A 21,248-nucleotide genomic window follows, 5' to 3' on the forward strand; every position below is an offset into this window, starting at 1 on the left:
CTGTCAAGTAAATCGGTTGACTGTCATAACAGAATAACAGTAAAACAAATCTGAAACTCACAAAACTTTTAATAAATCCATCCAAATACTTTACTAACAAATGTAAAATCTCATTTTAGATTGTTGTCAGTCATCATATCATAACTAAGTGGATTTAGCAGATAAGCAAATTAACCATATCAAACATAACCACAAAAACATCCACCAATTGACACAATGATTTTGATGTGGAAACCCAAATGGGAAAAAACACAGTGGGGATGAATACCCACAAGTATTATGAACTATTCTGAAGTTTTCCCTATTAGGAGTCAAGCCTATTAAAGCTTTACAATAAGTCCTGTTAAGAACAAATCCTGTTAGGGACCGCCTGGTTAAGGGATTGACTATAATGACCTATTAGAAGAAATACCCTATTAGGATTAACCTTGGTAGAGGATTTGAAATCCAAACTGATGGACCACTTGGTTAGAGGATTTAGATAACACTAAGTTTGTTAAAGCTTACCTGGTTAAGGGATTTAACTGTTATAATTGCTAGAGAAAAATAGGGGTTTGTTGATCTATTTGAATAACACTACACTTGCTTGTTCCAATCCTTTTCATTCTCTTATCTGCCTTTACACATACCACATATACATCATCTGGTTCGACAACCAATCACTCTTACATTCAACCAAAATTTCCAACACTACAACAAAACAACTCATTGACCTTATAAACAAAAATAATAGGTTGGTAACCCATCAAAAACCTAATTATCTCATAGAGATTACAAAACAAATCGGTTCAAGTATGACCATTGGATTACGTAGTAATCATTGCACATCATTCAAGACAACCTCGACTTCTCCTTGATCACCGCTTCATTGAACTGTGTAACTCATCACGCGGTTTCCATTACATGCAATGAACTTGCTCATTCCCAAGATAAAAACCGTTATCTCTATAGGCCAAAATCATTTGAATCTCTTCTCATATAACATGCATATGTGACATAATCATTACCACTCATCATTTGATCATAAACCAATACAACCGATTCACCAAACTTCATCGGTTAGGATTTAGCATATCAACAGGTAGGGTTTACTAGTTGATCTCACTTCTTCTCTAGTACTACCAGTTTCCTTCACAAGATCACTTACCGGTTACAATTCCCTTCACTAGCTCTTCCCACTGGTTACAAGACAACATTATTACAACATCATTACTGGTTATAATTGACATCAATGACAACATAAAAGTTCATCAATGAAATCTTCATGCAAATGCCAACATGGCTTCCCCTACAATAGATTTTTGACAAACTTTTCAGGCCATAAACATAAGTTTGGTCCATGGATAATAAATTTTGGGTTTCGACATCCCATGGGTAAGATTATCCCCAAATTTGCCAAGAAACTATAGAGTTTTTATGCACGGTTCCCATCAAGGAGCTAGCTTATCATTTTTGTTATGTCCACACTCGAGTTTAGTTTTTGGTGCTTTCACATCTGCCATGTGTTGGCACAACTCTCATCTTTCACGCCTTTCTTTTCCCTTCACTTAGAGGTTGCAATCAACTGATGTGTGGCAAGGTTCTTCTTTTCTTTTGTATCACTGGGCCCACGATTATCAAGTTAGAGCTTATTGTAACACGTGACAACTCTCCGTTGGGTTTTGGGTTTCTAATTTGTAATTTTGTTAGCTTTTGAGCCCCTCCCTCCTACTACCATGCATTCCTTGTAACGACGACCAAGAGGTCTTTGCATGTGCTTTCCAGGTAGTGGGGGCATTTGCATTGCAATGGTAACTAGTTCAAGAAGTGGTCATGAAGATTTCTTTGATTCAATTTTTTAGAAGATTTAGAGGCGATTGCGCTAGAAGTCGAAAATGGTTTTCCCCTTTACGCACCTTGTTGTTTTAGGAATGGTGGTGGTTCTTCTAGCAATACATCTTGGTGATGCCTTGTTTGTTTCCTAGCGTTGGGTTGTTAGGTCCTGCTCCTCTATAAGAATCTCAATGTTTGCCTTGTGAAGGGTTCATAAGTTTTAGTGAAAAAGTTATAGAAAAGTATTCGAGATAGGAATTTGGCCTTTAATCTGTGATTGTATTTTTTAAGATGTAATAATCAAATTGTTCTTGTGGCCTCTATGATTACTTTTATTTAGTGTTCATTAATAGTTTTCTGTGCATCTTAGAAATTTCACCATAACTTTAAAAATATATGCTTAAGACTATCAATTAAACTATGTTTTTGCACTTGTTATCTAGTGGATGCATCATGTATAGTTAATAGAATATTTGATTATATCTTGATCAATGTCTAGGCATGTAGATTATTGAATGGGCCTTAGAACGACATGCATGTGAATTTCTCTATGCTTATTAGTGCATCAAAATCAATTTAGCGTATTGCTTTAGAATATTTTTTCTTTTAAAGTTCCTTTCTCCCCTTTTTCTCCCCCAAATGAATGAAGAGCCAACTTCTAAACTCTTGAAGGTCACTCAGTGAAAATGCATAGGGCCCCCATCACTAAGTTTCCAATCAGGCCATTTTTGTGAAAGCAATTTTAGTGATCAACATACTTGAAAATGCAATTTCCTTTTCACATGAAGTATCACATCTAATTGATAACTCAATGATGAGTGAATAGTACCAAACCGGTACTGAGAGGGGGGGGGGTGAATTAGTATAGGCAAAAATATAGTCCAAAACCGGTTTGATAGCAAACACTTCAAATGACTGGCAGATAGTGATACCGGTTTGAAACACAATGCAACTGGTAAAGATAAGAATGTCTGAGTCAAGCAATAACTAGTTACTCACTTAGCTTTTCACTCAACTTGAGACTACACTACCATTTCAACCTTATGCATAAATAGGTAATCTATCATCAGACCACAATAACAACTAGTTTAACATGTTTTATTGACAGGCATAAAACATAGAACCATCATATGCTTGACAGACAATAGAAAAGCATCACAAGATAAAAGCATCACACATGAAACACATATTTTTCATGTGGAAACCCAACTGGGAAAAACCACGGTGGGGATGAATACCCACAAGCTGTTATTGAACTCTTTATAAGTCTGCTCTGTTAGAAGCCTTGTCCAGTTAGAGACATTACAATAGGTTCTGCTAGGAACCGATCTTGTTAGGGATCACCCGGTTAAGGGATGGCTACAATACCCGGTTAAGGGTTAAACCCTATTAAAGGTTACCTTGTTAGAGGATTTCAAGAACTCAATAGCTAAAGGATTCCAAACTTAGTAGCTTTGAATAACCTTGTTAAAGGATTTTTAGCAAGCCGGTTAAGGCTACCCTATTAAGGGATTTTCCAGCTGTTGAGGTGGTTAGAGATCAACAGGTATTACAATGATCTAGTAACAACACTCAATGCCAATGCAGATCCGCTTAAGCTCCTCTTCACCTTCTGCACTTATATTTTGCAGGTATCACTTCTCTCCTTTTGGTCTAGCAAGAATCACGTATCCCTTCTCTTAGATACACACACACAACTTTTAACAACCTTAGAAAGAGACACAACATCAACCTTATAAGAAAACAGATAGGTCGGTAGCATAAACCCTAAACCCTAAACCTATCAGGTTAAGGAATTCAAAACGGTTCAATCCTGACCGTTGAGCACACTACATTAAATGCAGTAGATCTTGATCCAAACTCAAGACATTCTCCATCGTCCATTTCCAATGATTTTATGGCGGCTGATAACCCATCACATGTTATCACCGTTTTACAGACTTTGCACATTCCCGAGGTAGATAGGAACAATCTCCCTCATGCAAGATCCTACACGCACATAGGCTTATGTGGCAACATGATCTATTCTTCTTTACAATGCTAACTCATCACACAATATCATCAGTTGAGCCACATAGGCTTGAAGCACATCAACTAGAAACCCTAAAGTTGAGACTACCAACCGATAGTCATACAATACTTCCATATGACGGTTCCCATAACTATATGCCGGTTCATCATGAATAAGCACACTGCTTCACTTTGGCACAAATGCTAGTTCATAGTGTTATACCGGTTCTCACATTTGCCGATTCACACCTCTTCAACATATTGACATCTGTTGGCATATGGACACTTCAATGAGACATTGTGTGTGATTGAAGGTTTTGTCATTGATGGCAACCTTGCAATCCTATGGCACCGGCAAGACATTATACCGGCAAAGCATTACACAGGCAACCTTGCAATCCTATGGCACCGGCAAGACATTATATCGGCAAAGCATTACACAGGCAACCTTGCAAATCCTATGGCACTGACAAGACATTATACCGACAAAGCATTACTCAAACAAAATAGTGCTCCGACATCAACAAAATCAATCTACACCGGCACCGGCACAAAAGATGTACACCGGCATAGAAGGAAATATGTATACCGGCACAAAGGCCGACAAGATTTTTGATATGTAATATTTTGTTTATCATTGTAAGCCGACTTGGCAAATTGTAAAATGACTCTTGTATATAAAAGAGATCACTGTAGGCATTTGTAGGACATGGATAGAAAGCAATAAATAAATTACAAGGCAGACCTATTGTGCGAATTGTAGGTCAAGGGTATATGTAAAGAATAGAGCAAGAACCGGTACTGAATCTGGCATTGAAGATGCTATTGTAAAGCAGTACAGAATATTGGATTTGTGTAAATCTTCATTATAAGTCAGTGTGACTTCTTATTGAGTAGTGAGCTCTAGGCAGTTGGCCTTCCTGCATGTGCAGGCCCCTATTATAAGTAATATTCTCTTATTAGCCAATAAGTGAATATTATGGGTCACAAATCCCACCGAGGTTTTTCCCACACCAGGTTTCCTCGTTAAACATCTTGTGTTATGGTGTTCTTTTCATGTGGATGCTTTTGATTCTGTTATTTGCATTAATTCTTGCATATCGGTATACTGTTACTTTATATTTTGAATATTCAGTTTTAAGAAAATTTCATTACCGGTCAGATACTGATTCACCCCCGCCTCTCAGTATCTATGGGAACCCTAACAAAATCAATGACAACATACAATGTCATTATGTCCTCATACCGCTTCACATAATGCCAACACTAATCTCATCCTTACTTCTTTGTTCATTGACTTCTGGGTTTTCAAATTCACCAAAATTGAGCTTACTATTTTCATAAGAATGAGAGATTTCAAAGAGAGTATTATCCCTAATTTTCAAGCTTTCATAAGAATGAGTTGGTAGAAATAGTGCATTAAATCTAAACCAACCATTTCTACTTTTAGCCTCCCAATTTTCCTGCAAATTCTTTGTTGGTGTGGTCTCATTTTTAGAAACTAAAAATTCCTTTTGCAGGGTATGGGGTGGATAAAATTTGAGGCATTTATTGGGTAACTGTAGCTTTGAAATACTACTTTCCACCATCATGGGGTCAAATTTAATAGGAACCACATCCCCTTTTTTTGTGCAAACAAAATCTTCATAAATAAAACAAGAAGATTGGAAGGATGAAATATCTACCCGTTCAACTTGATTACTTTCACATGTATGCATCTCTTTTTCCAGTATTTTATCTCTTTCAAAATCCTTATCCAAAGTTTCAGATAATGATACAATCATACGTCTTTCCATACCGTTGGGATGACAAGCGAGTGCTTCTATCTTCATCTTAGATTCCTCGTCTGTGACTTGGTATGAAACTTTAGTGTATCATTGATTTGAGGCATGCAGTATGGGTGGTTCTATTAATGGTTGCATTATGTTCTACTCACCAAGGACGAAAAAATTGAAAGATACCAATCTTTCATTTTCTTCAAACAATCCTAGTCCCTTCACTGGGGTGTGTTTTCTTTGAATGCTTTTCGGATAGAAATATCTTTGATACACACCTCTTAGTAGCGAAGTAGATTTGTAGTCTCCAAACGGGCATAATCTCATTCTTTTAGCCTTGGATATACTTTCTTTAATAGCATCCCAATAAGAATGAAGAATCTCATCATCTTTAGCCAAAATTTCCTCAATTGTTAGCACAGGTTCTTTTTTAGTTTTGAATTGGTTTCTTGTATGAATCTAACACTGGGCCATTTTCCTAGGATGTTTAATCAAATAAAGTCGCCATCTTTCATTCTCTTCCCCAACAGAGTTGCCAAAAATCTGTTAGTTACAGATTTTTTCCTTCCCAAAATAACTCTTAAAAATGACTCACAAACACCCAAGATGAAAGACAAACCAAACAACTATTAGTTTGGTTTGCCTTTCATCTTGGGAGTTTGTGAGTCATTTTTAAGAGTTATTTTGGGAAGGAAAAATATGTAACTAACACCCTTCAAATTTTATCTAATGTGGCTATGGGATCTTTCTTTATGAGAGTTGACTGCTGAATGGTGGCCAAAGGGGAAGTTAATATTTGGTACTACAAATTTCTCTTTCACCAAGCAAATTCAATTTGTTAAATATAAGTTAAAAATATAGAATAAGAGGAGCTTTGGAAATGTCTTCTTGGCTAAATATCATAACTCAATCCCATCTGGATAATATCACCTAGCAAATTCAGAACCAAGGTCTTTCTAAGGACCTTTTATTGCTTGAAGCTAAAGCAATGAAAGATTAGGAGGAATGCGAGGTTCGGGAGGAAATATTCTAGAAACAAAAGTCTCGTATTGACTAGTTATTGGAAGGGGATATAAATACTACTTTCATAATTCAATTAAGGATAAAAGGCAACGAAATATCATATCTTCTCTTGAATCCTCTGAAGGGAATCAACTCTTCTCTTTCAAAGAGATTTCAAGGGAGGCTGTCCAATATTATTCTTCCCTTTTCACTGAGGAGACCTTTCTTTCTATTGAAGAGGAGGCCTCTATTTGGAACTATATGCCTTCACTTGTATCTAATGAGATGAATGAAAAATTAATCAAATTAATCACTTTGGACGAATTAGAGTTGTTTCAAAAGAAAAGGGGGAAATCACCTAGATTCGATGGATTCCCTATTGAGTTTTACTAGGAGTTTTGGGATGTAGTCAAGATGGATCTTCTAGAGGTGGCATTGGAATCTCAAAGCAATAAACAAACATTGAAGGATATGAATGCTACATTTCTTGCGCTCATTCTAAAAGAGAAGGGGTTGATTATGTGGATCTCTTTAGACTTACAACCTTGTGCAATATTGTTTGCAAGATCTTTGCGAAGTTGATTGCTGAGAGACTCAAGCCATGCCTTGGAATTCTTGTTTTAGACAAATAAGGAGGATTTGTGGTTGGTAAATAGATTTTGGATGGGGTTGTCATACTAATAGAGGCTATTCACTCTATGGCTACATCCAAAGAGAAAACAATGTTTATTAAGTTAGACATGGCCAAAGCATATGATTGAGTCAATTGGACCTTCTTAACAAAGGTTTTGGAAGCCTTTGGTTTTTAAAGAGAATGGATTAGTTGGGTCATGAGTTGTGTTACTTCTTCATCATTCTCTGTTCTTATTAATGATGATCCCTCTAAGATGTTTGGAGGTTCTCATGGTATTTGTCAAGGTGATCCTTTATCCCCATATTTATTTATTTTAATGGTTGAGGACCTGGGGAGATTTATTAAGTCTAGAGTGAGGCAAGGTTGATTCATGGTTGGAGTTGGGGTGGCATAGTTCCTTCCCACTCCCATTAACAATTTGTTGATGATACTAATTTGATAGGGTTTGCTAGAGTCAATGAGGCAGTGAACTTTTGAAAGTATCTAGATATTAATTTAGTAGCTTTTGGCCAAAGGATCAATGAAGATAAGTCCTCATTTTTCCTTTTTAATACCCCTAAGCCTATTCAGGACAAGATTGCTATACTTCTTAGATTCCAAATTGGCACTCTCCCCTTGGTGTATTTGGGGATCACCATTGCTATCAAATATTTTCCTAATAGGTATTGGTAGGATATCCTAGAGAAGTTTTGCAAGAAAGGTTCTCATTGAACAAATAGATGGCTCTATTCTACTGGAAGAATTACTCTACTCAAGTCTATGGTTCAGGATCTCCCTTTGTACATATGCTTTATGCTAGCTACCCCTCCGAACTTTATACAAGAGTTTGATGCTCTCTCCTGCCAATTTTTATGGGCTGGTAGTTTGTTGAATAAGAAATAGAGTTTGGTGAAGTGGAACTTTGTTTGTAGACAAAAATGAGAAGGAGGCCTTGGTCTTCACAAGACAAGTCTTAATGAACCGACTTTAGCTCCTAAACCTTATTGGAGCTAGTGCCAACATCAGAATCATGATTAAGCTAAGGTCATCACTGTAAAGTATTTGAATGACATTGAGAAAGAGGACAATCCTTAGTATAGGCTTGAAGGAAATGGTTCTATGATTTGGAGCACCCTCAAACAAGATGCTAAATTGATAAAGAAGGAGTTGTTTTGGATATGTAATAGGGGTTTTGAAGCTTTGTTCTGGTTTGACTCCTAGGATGGGTTCTCTTCGATTATCTCTTTATATCCAGATTTTCGATCCTTATGTAACAATTTTTTAACTGCTAGTTGGAGTAAAGTTAGGGATTATAAAACTTCCCAGATGCTTGATGAGATTCAAGTGTTCATGTGGAAGGATCCTCATGAGTGGCCTCTAGGAGGCTCTAATGGGGATCGATAGGAACTTAGAAACATTTTGTCTAGTAGAGCTTGTAGTTCCTTGGATGAAAGGGATACTCTTGCTTATGGATTAGATCTAAAAGGTAAATTTTTTGTTGCTTTGGGTTATAAGGAGTTAGATAGATAGGATTTTGGAGTGGTTGAAGTCCCTTAGTGGAAACAAGCATGGAGCAAATTCTCATGGTCTAAATGTAATTTTTAAATGTGGTTGGTTTCTTTGAATTAGTGTCTCACTTGGGATAATCTAAGAAAGAGGGGATTTCAAGACTCCGTTAGGATCTTTTTATGCAATTAATGGGAAGAGAGTGCTCGTCATATTTTTTTGCTTCTCCCTTCAGTAGGGAAATTTGGAATTGCTAGTGGGCATTTTGGAATGTAGCTTGTATTCATGTCTCATCCCTTGTGGAACTCTGGAACTCTTTGAGGAGCCAATTGGCTCTGGCTCCTTTTTTGTATATTGCCTAGAATATTGGTTTCTCTTTAACCCTCTAGTAGATTTGGCTTGAAAGGAATAGAAGGATTTTCTAGGAAAAAAGAATGCTATGTTATTTGGTTTGGATGCAAATTATTAGTGGCTTGTAGGAAACCCTGTTAGCTAAATGTGACTTATCTACCCATGTGGGTTTTAGAGAGTTGGTCATTATGCAGAGGTTGCTATTGAAGGGGTGTAGGCCAAGGACTTTCCCTCTGAAGGGGATTAGTTAGGCCAGGAGTAAGATTCGACAAGATAGGTGCTAGTCCCCCTCCTCCTCATGTTGTGTTGAAGATAAATATGGATGGTTCATCCAGAGGTAATCTTTGGAATTCTAAGATTAGTGGAGTGGCTAGAGATAGTTTGAGAGTTGTCCAGTTCTTCTTTTCTTTGTATAAGGGGCACCAGACTAATAATTATATAGAAGCTCTTGCTATCCTTTGTGCTTTGGAAAGATGTTGTGCTTTGGGTTGGAAATTTTTTTATCTAAGTTTGATTCATAGATAGTGGTGCATATGTAGATTAGAAGACAGATACATGGGGCAAATTGACATTTGGCATTGGTGATCAATCAAATTTTGAGACTTTACAGATCCTTAGATTCAGTTACTTTTTGCCATATCCCTTAGGAAGGGAACATGGTAGTTGATTGTTTGGCTAGATGGGCTTCTCAACATATGGGGGAGTGGAGTGTTGGGGATTGAGGGTAGTTTCCCCTAGAATACTCTCATAATTTGGAGGAATTAACTTTATGGAAGACATGAGGGACTATTTGGGTAGTTTGGGAGTGCTTTGATTCAAGGTTTTTTTGGGGTGGTTTGCTTGGTGGTTTTTGTCGTTCTAAAATGTTCTAAACTAGTAAAGATATAGTCCTAAGGTCAAACACTAAGAGTTGTGAGCATGACTAGGGTCACCAAAATGTAAAGAAATAAATATATTTAATTACTTAATCTAATTTATTTAAGAAAATTCACATAGAAAGATATGGATAAACCTAGATTAGCTAATGTGAGTGTGGAGAGTGAATGTTTCAATATAAGAAATGCAATAAATGTGAATCATACAAGACTATATGCAGAAATTAATAAGATTAAATGCATAAGAATGTGTGTAATTATGAATAAATACAAGATTGAAATTTATTAGACCCAAATCTATATAAAATTATACCATTTGTGAATACATAATTATATAATGAATTATTCCCTCAAAATCGATCCAAAGTGTAGTCCAAATGAACATAATGGAGTATGAATTATTCACACACCTTTTTTGGTTCTGACACTAATGTCAAAACTTGTCGAGTTGGATTCATGTTTCCTTTTGCTTGTTTCGCCCATAGCCCTTTTCTTGACATATGACCCTTCTAAGATATTCACCATGCATCCCCTTCAAATTTACCCAGATTTGACATGCTTTTAGGGTGGAAATCCTCTTTACAATATGGAAAGATAGAAATGTTGTTTTATTTTCTCATAGCTCAATTGGTATTCATGTTTTTCTTTTTACTAAAGTGTGTATATGTGATAATGTGATGCTATGGATTCAAATGCAAGACAACAAGGTTGCATTAGTGGTGGCCCACCATCAGACCCTTCTAAAGAACTGGGGAGATTCTCTTTGTACAGTTTCCAGAGTGTCTCCAAAACCTTTTACCATTCTTTCTGCTTCATGTGATCGGTCTGTACCTCGCATCTGCTAACATGGATGTAGCTCTTATGGTTGTTGCTCCCATAACCCACAGTCTTAGGGTCCTTGCCACCAGTCTGGTGGAGAAAGTGATCTCAATAGGTGGCACTCCACCTCTCCATCATGTAGGATCTTTTCCTTCGGGTGGAGTTCGAGGGATGTGGGTTTGATTGCTAGTGGTCACAGTGGATGGCCAACTTATAGTCGTGACAGTGGTTGACTAGCTTTTGATAGTGACGATGGATGTCCTAGCTCATCCAAGTGTCTCTTGTGCTTGGCTCTGGCAATATCACCCTCTCGCAAGGATCAAGACAAGGAAAAGGAAGCTACTGTTATTGAAGAAGGGTGGTCCCTCCCAGACGACCACCTTGACGTCATTGATGTATGGGGTCTTAAGGATGACAGAGATCTACCTCCTCTTCCCTCGGCCACTACTTGAGCTACTTAGTAGCCTGTTGTTTGTGCTTTCCGAGTTTGTCCCATTTGTGTGTCTTTTGACTCTATAGGCTCTACCCATTTGACTCCTTGAGGGGTGATCCTATATCCCCCTTCTTCTTTTTTGTGAATAGTGTACTTTATCTTTAATTAATGGAAATGGCTACTATTCATCAAAAAATTATATTAGATTTAAAATGTTCTAAACTAGTGAAGATATCATCGTAAGGTCAAACACTAAGAGCTATGACCAGGACTAGGCTCATAAAGAAATAAAAAGATTCAATTACTTAAGTTAATTAAGTTATTTAAATATATGCACACAAAAAGATGTGAATCAACCTAGATTAGCTAATGTGAATGTGGAGAATGAATGTTTCGATAGAAGGAATGCAATGATGTCAAGCATCTAAGAATATATGTAAAAATGAATAAGATAAAAAGTATAAAAATGTATGTACATTTGAATAAATAAGAAATTGAAAATCAGACCCAAAGATCTATAAAAAATTACACGATTTATTAATACATAATTACATAATAAATTACTCCATCAAAATGGATCCAAATAAAGTCCAAATGAACTTAAATACGCAAATTACACTATTATATACCTAATCTTATAATCAAAACTTTTATGAGTGAAATAAGATACTGAAGAAATGTCTTGGGACAACTTGTGGAGCAAGCTAAGTCCGTAACATTCGCTGCAACGGTCCTTAAATCAAATGAGTTGTTGATTCCCAAAACCTTGTACTCGTTTGAATTTGATAAAAAACAAATGTGGCCAACTCAGTTATTCCGTCATCACCTTCGCAGAAGTTCAAAATCCGACAAGAGGAGAGTTTATTCTCCATCAGACATCTAATTGCTTTCTCAACCTACTTTGTCAGTTTTTAAATCCAGAGGATGTACCTGTCACATTAGGTACTTCATTTTTACTGTTTTTCTCTTAAATTTTCTGAAGATCCAAATGGGTTTTTGACTTTAATAATCTTTTTTAATATACCCAATTTCTCGATAGGTGAGCTAGAATGATTTTTGTTGATTGAGTCGTTGTTGAAAGACAGCCATTTGGTTTTTATCCCCTTCTTGTGCTATCCAACAGTGAGGCCAGATATCAATATTGTATAAAACGTTAAGAATTAAAATCAAACTAAATCTCAACAAGGACAAAATTTAGCTTGTTAAGGTCATCGTTTAACATTAAAGAAGAAAGAAACATGTGTGTCTTGAAAAAAATCATTAAATGACAGATTGAGAAGAAAGATTCGCAATCCTTATTAATAATTTGGCTTCGTCCTTAATTATATTAGTCTAACCAATGGGAAATCGCCATGATTTCTGACAGCCTTATGCTTCTTGCAGGCTATTAAATCATTAACTACTGAACCCTTAGTTGTCACATCTTGTCACTGGGACAAGCTAAGATCTATTATCTTTTTTTTCTGATTGAAACCCAGTTTGAATGTAATTAAATATTTGCCCATCTTTCGGGTGAGAAGTTTTAAATTCAGAAAACCTAATGCTAAAGATGCCTCCAATAATACACTGTTTCTCTAATCTTTTTATTATCAAATAATAAATATGCTCTCTGTCATTGTTGATTACTGTGTGCTTTCAACCTAGTTTTGGCAAAACTCTTTTGTTTAATGCTCTCACAACTTGTTGATCTTCCTATTTACGCATACATACTGCAATCTTTTATCGTAAATATGCTACTTGAACAATACGTGTCCTTGAGGGGTTTAATATCTTAAATTTGCGCTTGTGGAATGTATATAGATATCATTTGTCATAATGATCACAGTGATATAATTAATGATCACAATGATATAATTAATGATCACAGTGATTCCTCTAATTTAATATCATATATTCACTCGTTTTGTGATAATTAAAGTAGTAAAACAAAGGTGCTGTCTCTTTTTACAAATAGTCATATATTCACTATGTTTGTGATAATTAAAGTAGCAAAATAAAGTTGCTGTCTCTTTTACCAAATAGTCTCAAAGACAGTCGTTAAAAGCACATAAATCGCATAGAATAATTCAGTATCCACATATGATCTGATGGTTATATTTACTTTGTTCAACATGAGTTAACCTTGTTTTAGGTTTTCCTTGTCACTACTTCAAATATCATATTCTGTGCTCTAAGTATGATGAGATCATTGCCCCCTTTTTATCAACGGGGCATCTCCATCAACCTGGAAAACTATGCAGCTTTACAGTAAAATTAGATATTCTTGACAACTACAAATGAGAGCGAGTGAAGATTGTGTGTTGCCTTCCAATGTTTACTTCAACAACAATAATTACTGTTATTGTGGTTGGGATGTCCAACCTATCTTTTCATGTCGTTGTAATGGGAATAAGTAGAACCCTAGTTTCCATATTTTGATCTCAAAGTCAAAAGAAAGACAATGCTTACAGCTGTAGATGATTTCAGGAGAAATTTGTGTGGCCCAGGTGGTTAGTTCATAGAGAAGGAGACTGGGGTTATTTTATATATACAAACCTTCATACCTAAAAGGAAATTTGGACTTAGCAGTTGGTCAATTGATCCAAAGAGTGCCAGTAGGTTTTGGTAGGGCCATCAAGACTAATTTACAATCTGGGTTTTTCTAATATATATTGGAATTTTTAATCTTGTTAAGAGGTATGATTTTGACAAGTAGTTTTATTTTAAGAGTTAATTTACTTTCTAAGTTATGCATTCTTATTTTTTATTTGTCAAATTATTTTTTCTTCTAAACAAGGATGTTGTTATTTTTGAAGGTTGGATTTTTTTATTAATTGTAAAGAAAACTTTTGATTTATTAATTTTGATAATTTTTTCAAATTAATTATTATAAAATTATTTACATGATAAGCCCTCTTTGAATATACTTTCTTGTGTAATAATTTTTTTCCGCTTAACAATTTCATTTCTTTTATTATTATATTTTATTAAATATGCATGATAAACCCTCTTTGAATATACTTGCTTATTGTTTGAATTACTGTAAAGTTTAAACTAGGCACTCTAATAGATATTATAGTTCAAGACAAAACTATCTACATGATAAGTCTTATTTGAATAAAATCGTACTACTTACAATTTCACTTCTTTTGATATAGTATCATATTAAATATGCATGATAAGCCTTATTTGAATATAACTCCTTATTGTTTGAATTACCATAAACTTTATACTAGTCACTCTAGTAAATATTATTTAATTATTATAAAATTATTAATTACTTATATATAAATAAAGGTATTAAAGTTATAGACAAAACAATCCACTTGGTAACTAATATTTAACAATTTCATTTCCTTTACTATTATATTGTGATAAATATACATGGTAAACCCACTTTGAATATACTTTCTTATTGTTTGAATTACCATAAACTTTTAAACTAGGCACTCTACTAGAATTCAAGACAAAACTATCTATATGGTAAGACACTTTTTAATATACTATTTTATACAATAAAATCTTACTACTTAACAACTTCAGTTCTTTTAATATCATATCTTATTAAATAAATATGATAAGCCTTATTTGAATAAACACTCTTATTGTTTGAATTACCATAACTTTAAATTAGTATATTATATATGTATATATTTCAAATATAAATATTTAATTATATATTTACTATATATATATATTAAATAATATATTATGTTCTAAGAGTTGATTTCTTTATGGTGTTTGATGTTTTAATGACATTATTACTAATGATCAACTAATTTCTTGGTTTGAGATCAACCAGAAGTATCCTCTACCTTTTTCCAACTGGAGAACATATTCTATGCTAAGGGAGGCACAACAGCATAACATCTAAAAAGAAGGGATTCAAGTGGCTATTTAACCTTCATAGATTCCTTATTAAAAATTAATAGAGAGATGTTTGTAACATTTGTAGGGTTGTTGATTCTACTATTCATATCTTTTTTTACTGTATTATTGCTAAGGAAATTTGGAACATTTTTCGGATTAATTTCTCTACTAGTTTTACTTATCATAACGTTTTGTTTGGTTTCATTAAAAACATTAAAAAGGACAATTATCTCTTTTGGTCCCTCTTATCTTGTGAAATTATTTGGATTATTTGGAATATTAGGAATGAGGAGAAGGATCAAGGAAAGGGTGTTGAACACACACCTGATGTTGAGAGGGGGTGGGAGTGAATTAGCATAAACCAAAAATTCTAGATCTTAAACCATCAATTAGCAACTTTAGTCTAGATAAGCAATCATAAAATCATTCACATCAATTTAATAAGAACACCCAAATTTATACATTGTAAATCCAAATTGGGAAAAACCACGCTAAGTGCCAACTCATAGAATCAATCCACTATACAAGAATATATTACAAAAGAGGGAGGTCACTGTTCCGAACTTGTAGACCAAGGCAAATTGCCCTTGAGGAAAGATACATAAGAGGACTTGCAAACCTGAAGCTAACCACAACAAGGCAAGATAGAAAATTATAACTTTCAAGAAAAGAATTGTATGAATAGAACATCTCAATATGCTGATTATAGCCACTATTATAGCACAATCTCTGACCTTACTAAAAAATCCTAACCACCAGATCTTCTAGATCACTGCATCTACATCCATTGTTACTTTTGCACTACAATGCCATTTGATACTGCAACTCAAATCACATCGTCATCCTCACATCAACTTGCACATACTCTTTGCCAAATTCCAAAGACATATCTTGCATATTCATTATCATCAAACTTACTCGCATCTATATCATATATTTTTTTCAACAAATCATCATGTATATATAGCAAACTAGAACCAAAACATTCACATCAAGTCAACCAAAAGATAGATTGTAATTTGTATGCACATTTCCATCCCAAGATATTCAACCAAACCCAAATATAAAACATGAAACATAAATTGGACCTACAAAAAACATCTAACATGCAACATCAGACCAAAAGAATACTTCACATGTAATTATCAGATGGACAAATATAAGATACATCTAATTCTGATACATATGTACTAATCATGTTATTACACAAATGAAAGAGTTTGGACCAAAATAGGCAACTCCCAAACCATACAAATAAAGCTTCCAACTATCCTTAACATAAGGGTATGTGGAGGATCATGAGGGGCCAAAAAGTGGTGATATGAAAAAAATTGCCTTCTCCACTCGCCCAAAAACATGAAAAATCCATATACAAGCCTTCATACTTAAAAGGGAATTTGAACTTAGTAGTTGGTCAATTGGTCCAAAGAGTGCCAATAGGTTTTAGTAGGGCCATCAAGGCTAATTTACAATCTGGGTTTTTCTAATATATATTTCATTTTGACAGGTTGTTTTATTTTAAGAGTTAATTTACTTTCTAAGTTATGCATTCTTCTAACAGGGTGTTATTATATTTGAAGGTTGGATTTTTTTTATTATTTTTAAAGAAAACTTTTGATTTATTAATTCTGACAATTTTTTCAAATCCATTATTATAAAATTATTTACATGATAAGTCAACCCTCTTTGAATATACTTATTTATGTAATAAATTTTTTCCACTTAACAATTTCATTTCTTTTATTATTATATTTTATTAAATATGCATGGTAAACCTTCTTTAAATATACTTTTTTAGTGTTTGAATTACTATAAACTTTAAACTAGACACTCTAATAGATATTATAGTTCAAGACAAAACTATCTACATGATACATGATAAGTCCTATTTGAATAAAATCCTACTACTTACAACTTCACTTCTTTTGATATCATATCAAATTAAATATGCATGATAAGCCTTATTTGAATATACCTCCTTATTGTTTGAATTACTAGAAAATTTATACTAGTCACTCTAGTAAATATTATTTAATTATTATAAAATTATTAATTACTTATATATAAATAAAAGTATTAAATTTCTTGACAAAACAATCAACTTAGTAACTAATATTTAACAATTTCATTCCCTTTATTATTATATTGTGATAAATATACATGGTAAACCCACTTTGAATATACTTTCTCATTGTTTGAAATACCATAAACTTTAAACTAGGTACTCTAATAGAATTCAAGGCAAAACTATCTATATGGTAAGACATTTTTTAATAATACTCTTTTATACAATAAAATCTTACTACTTAACAACTTCAATTCTTTTAATATCGTATCTTAGTAAATAAAGATGATAAGCCTTATTTGAATAAACTCTCTTATTGTTTGAATTACCATAACTTTAAATTAGTATATTATATATGTATATATTCCAAATAAAAAAATTTAATTTTATATATATATATATATATATATGTTCTCAGAGTTAGTTTCTTTATGGTGTTTGATGTTTTAATGACATTATTACTAATGGTCAACTAATTTCTTGGTTTGAGATCAACCAAAAGTATCGTCTACCTTTTTCCAACTGGAGAACATATTCTATGCTAAGGGAGGCATGTCTCAACCTTCAACTCTCCAAGCCTTGTGTTGAGGATGAGACAAATACAGACCCTTCAATTAGGTGGATGGTACCCCACTAATCAATACCAAACCTAAAATGGTTTATGATGCTTTATGTAGTATTTTTGATAAAATCGTTCATATTTACTCTATGTAACATTTGAATTGTAGTAAAGATGAATGGTAGAAAGTTTTCACCTATCTATGGGACAACAACATAACACCTAAAAAGAAGGGATTCAAGTGGCTATTTAACCTTCATAGATTCCTTATTAAAAATTAATAGAGAGATGTTTGTAACATTTGTAGGGTTGTTGATTCTACTATTCATATCTTTTTTTACTATATTATTGCTAAGGAAATTTGGAACATTTTTCGGATTAATTTCTCTACTAGTTTTACTTATCATAACGTTTTGTTTGGTTTCATTAAAAGAATTAAAAAGGACAATAATCTCTTTTGGTCCCTCTTATGTTGTGAAATTCTTTGGATTATTTCGAATATTAGGAATGAGGAGAAGGATCAAGGAAAGGATGATGAACACACACCCGATGTTGAGAGGGGGATGGGAGTGAATTAGCATAAACCAAAAATTCTAGATCTTAAACCATCAATTAGCACCTTTATTCTAGATAAGCAATCATAAAATCATTTGCATCAGTTTAATAAGAACATCCAAATTTATACATTGTAAACCCAAAATGGGAAAAACCACCGTAAGTGCCAACTCATAGAATCAATCAATTATACAAGAATATATTACAAAAGAGGGAGGTCATTGATTTGAATTTGTAGACCAAGGCTAATTGCCCTTGAGGAAAGATACATAAGAGGACTTGCAAACCTGAAGCTAACTACAACAAGGCAAGATAGAATATTATAACTTTCAAGATAAGAACTGTACAAATAGAGCATCTCAATATTCTAATTATAGCCACTGTTATAGCATAATCTCTGACCCTACTAAAAAATCCCGACCACCAGATCTTTTGGATCACTGCATCTACATCCATTGTTACTTTTTAACTGCAATGCCATCTGATACTGCAACTCAAATCATATCCTCATCCTCACATCAACTTGCACATACTCATTGCCAAATTCCAAAGACATATCTCACATATTCATTATCATCAAACTTACTCGCATCTATATCATATATTCTTTTCAACAAATCATCATGTATATATAGAAAACTAGAACAAAAAAATTCACATCAAGTTGGCCAAAAGATAGATTGTAATTTGTATGCACATTTCCATCCCAAGATATTCAACCAAACCCAAATATAAAACATGAAACATAAATTGGACTTAAACAAACATCTAACGTACAACATCAGACCAAAAGAATACTTCACATGTAATTATAGGACCGACAAATATAAGATACATCTAATTTTGATACATATGTACTAATCATGTTATTAGACAAATGAAAGGGTTCAGACCAAAAAAGTCAACATCCAGACCACACAAATAAAGCTTCCAACTATCCTTAACATAAGGGTATGTGCAGGATCATGAGGGGCCAAAAAGTGGTGATATGAAAATAATTGCCTTCTCCACTCGCCCAAAACCACGAAAAATCCATGTTGAATTTTTGTTTGGCTTGGATGTTAGTACATCCAACCATGGCAAAAGCAAACACATATTTGATATCCGCTAATATTGAAACTTAATATTATATATTATAATATTTATTAAATATTATGTATTATATATATATATATTATATAATATTATATAAGATATTATATTACATACAATATACTATATTATATATCATATAATGTTGTGGAGGGGAAAAAGTGAGACTGGGTGACTAGGACCTAATCCCACTTTAGCCAACACATTGCGAATACGAAAGAGCCTAGGGAGATAGCTCACTTTGGCTAGTTCTTGTGAGAAAGAGAGAGCCAAGGATTATCTCTTAGCGTTTCTATTCCTCCTGTTGTATATGAAGATAAGATGTGAGATATTGATCAACTAGACTAGGAGATGAACAATGAAACATATATGAACTGAAATTGCAGAAAATTGCAGAATTGGAATTGAGATACTTGAAAGAAAAGAAGGGGAAAGAATTTGAATGTGTACCTAGTGTTGAAAATGAGTCAAAGAAAACCGCAACTAAAGACCTACAAATCTGATTTTCTGAGCTTCCACCCTACCAAATTTCACATGAAACTAGGTGGACCAGGGCACCCAAAGAGAACTAGGGTTCCCAGAAAGGACCAAGGTGCCCATAGAGGAGCAGGGTACTCAGGGAGGACTAGGGTGCTCAGGGAGGACCAGGTTGCAGGACGATGACGTTCAAAGAGGACTAGGGCACTCAGGGAGGACCAGGTCGCAATACCAGGGCACCACACCCCTATCTCGGTGATTTGTGCTTAAATTTAATCTTTGTGACTACATCTGTGTGCTTTGTCGAACCTGAAAATTGTAGCGACAATCGGATCCTGTACCTGCACCTAGAACTGAAAAGAGAGGGTTTGGGTGGCTATGTAGGGTTTTGCCTTAGTCAAACCCCTATTTTGGTGATTTCCACCACAACAAATAGCCAATTTGTATAGTAAAATAGTGTGTGCAAGACCCGAGGATGAATGCAAACAATCTAGAGAAACCCTAAAGAGTAAACCCTAAATGCTTGTAATTGACAAAGTAAATGCTCTAAATCAATGATGCAAAGTGAACTAAAGAATGAATGTAAATATGGAAATTGATGTAATGAAGCTCATATAAAGACATGAAAACAACATGACACCATACCCAACCCTTAAGGGAGGGGTACAAGCCAATCGTCAATCGGTGATCTCCTATTATTCTTCAATGTCTTCGAGGCTCGTAATCAATGATGAATGCTTGACAAATACTTGATGAATGCTTGATGAATTTTGTTGAATGTTGTTGAAGACTTCAAAGATCTACTCTTTCACTACAAAGAAGGCCCTTTATGTTCAAAAAACCTACTCTTAGATTCTTAGAAAGATCTCTTCAAATGAAGAAAGAGAGCTCTTATGTATGAAACCCTAGATCTTAATTTCATCATTAGGAAAACTTAGAGATTGAACTTCTTGCCAATTTCTTGGGGTTAAGCATTATAATATCATAGAATTGTGCTCTCAAAATTTTAGGAAAAAAGTAGGGGACTATTTGCACTTTCAACATGGTCCAACCAACTTTTCACCAAATTTTCAGGGTCGTTAGATATGATGATATTATAACAAATCCCAAAGTTACAACTGATTCAAGATGTTTTGATATGCAAAATCGGACCTTAAAGGTCGAAATAAGACATAATTAGGGTTTATAATTTAATGATTTATTGGAGAAATAAAATAAAAAAGTGGCACACTTAGGGTAAAGGGCCCAATTTTATGATGTGGGGAGTGATGAAATATGAATTTAAATTTAAATATATTAATTAATTAAAAGCTTAAAGGGAAATTACAATGCAAGATGCAAACACACTAAGGCGGGTGCTAAGCTAAGTGTGGAATTGTACCACCCTAGCAAGGGTGTACAATTTATGACACTACATTTAGCCCCCACTTTAGTGGTCATATGACACTTTGTGTA

This window comes from Cryptomeria japonica, chromosome 1 (genome assembly GCF_030272615.1).
Source record: "Cryptomeria japonica chromosome 1, Sugi_1.0, whole genome shotgun sequence".
In the NCBI taxonomy this organism is placed as follows: Eukaryota; Viridiplantae; Streptophyta; class Pinopsida; order Cupressales; family Cupressaceae; genus Cryptomeria; species Cryptomeria japonica.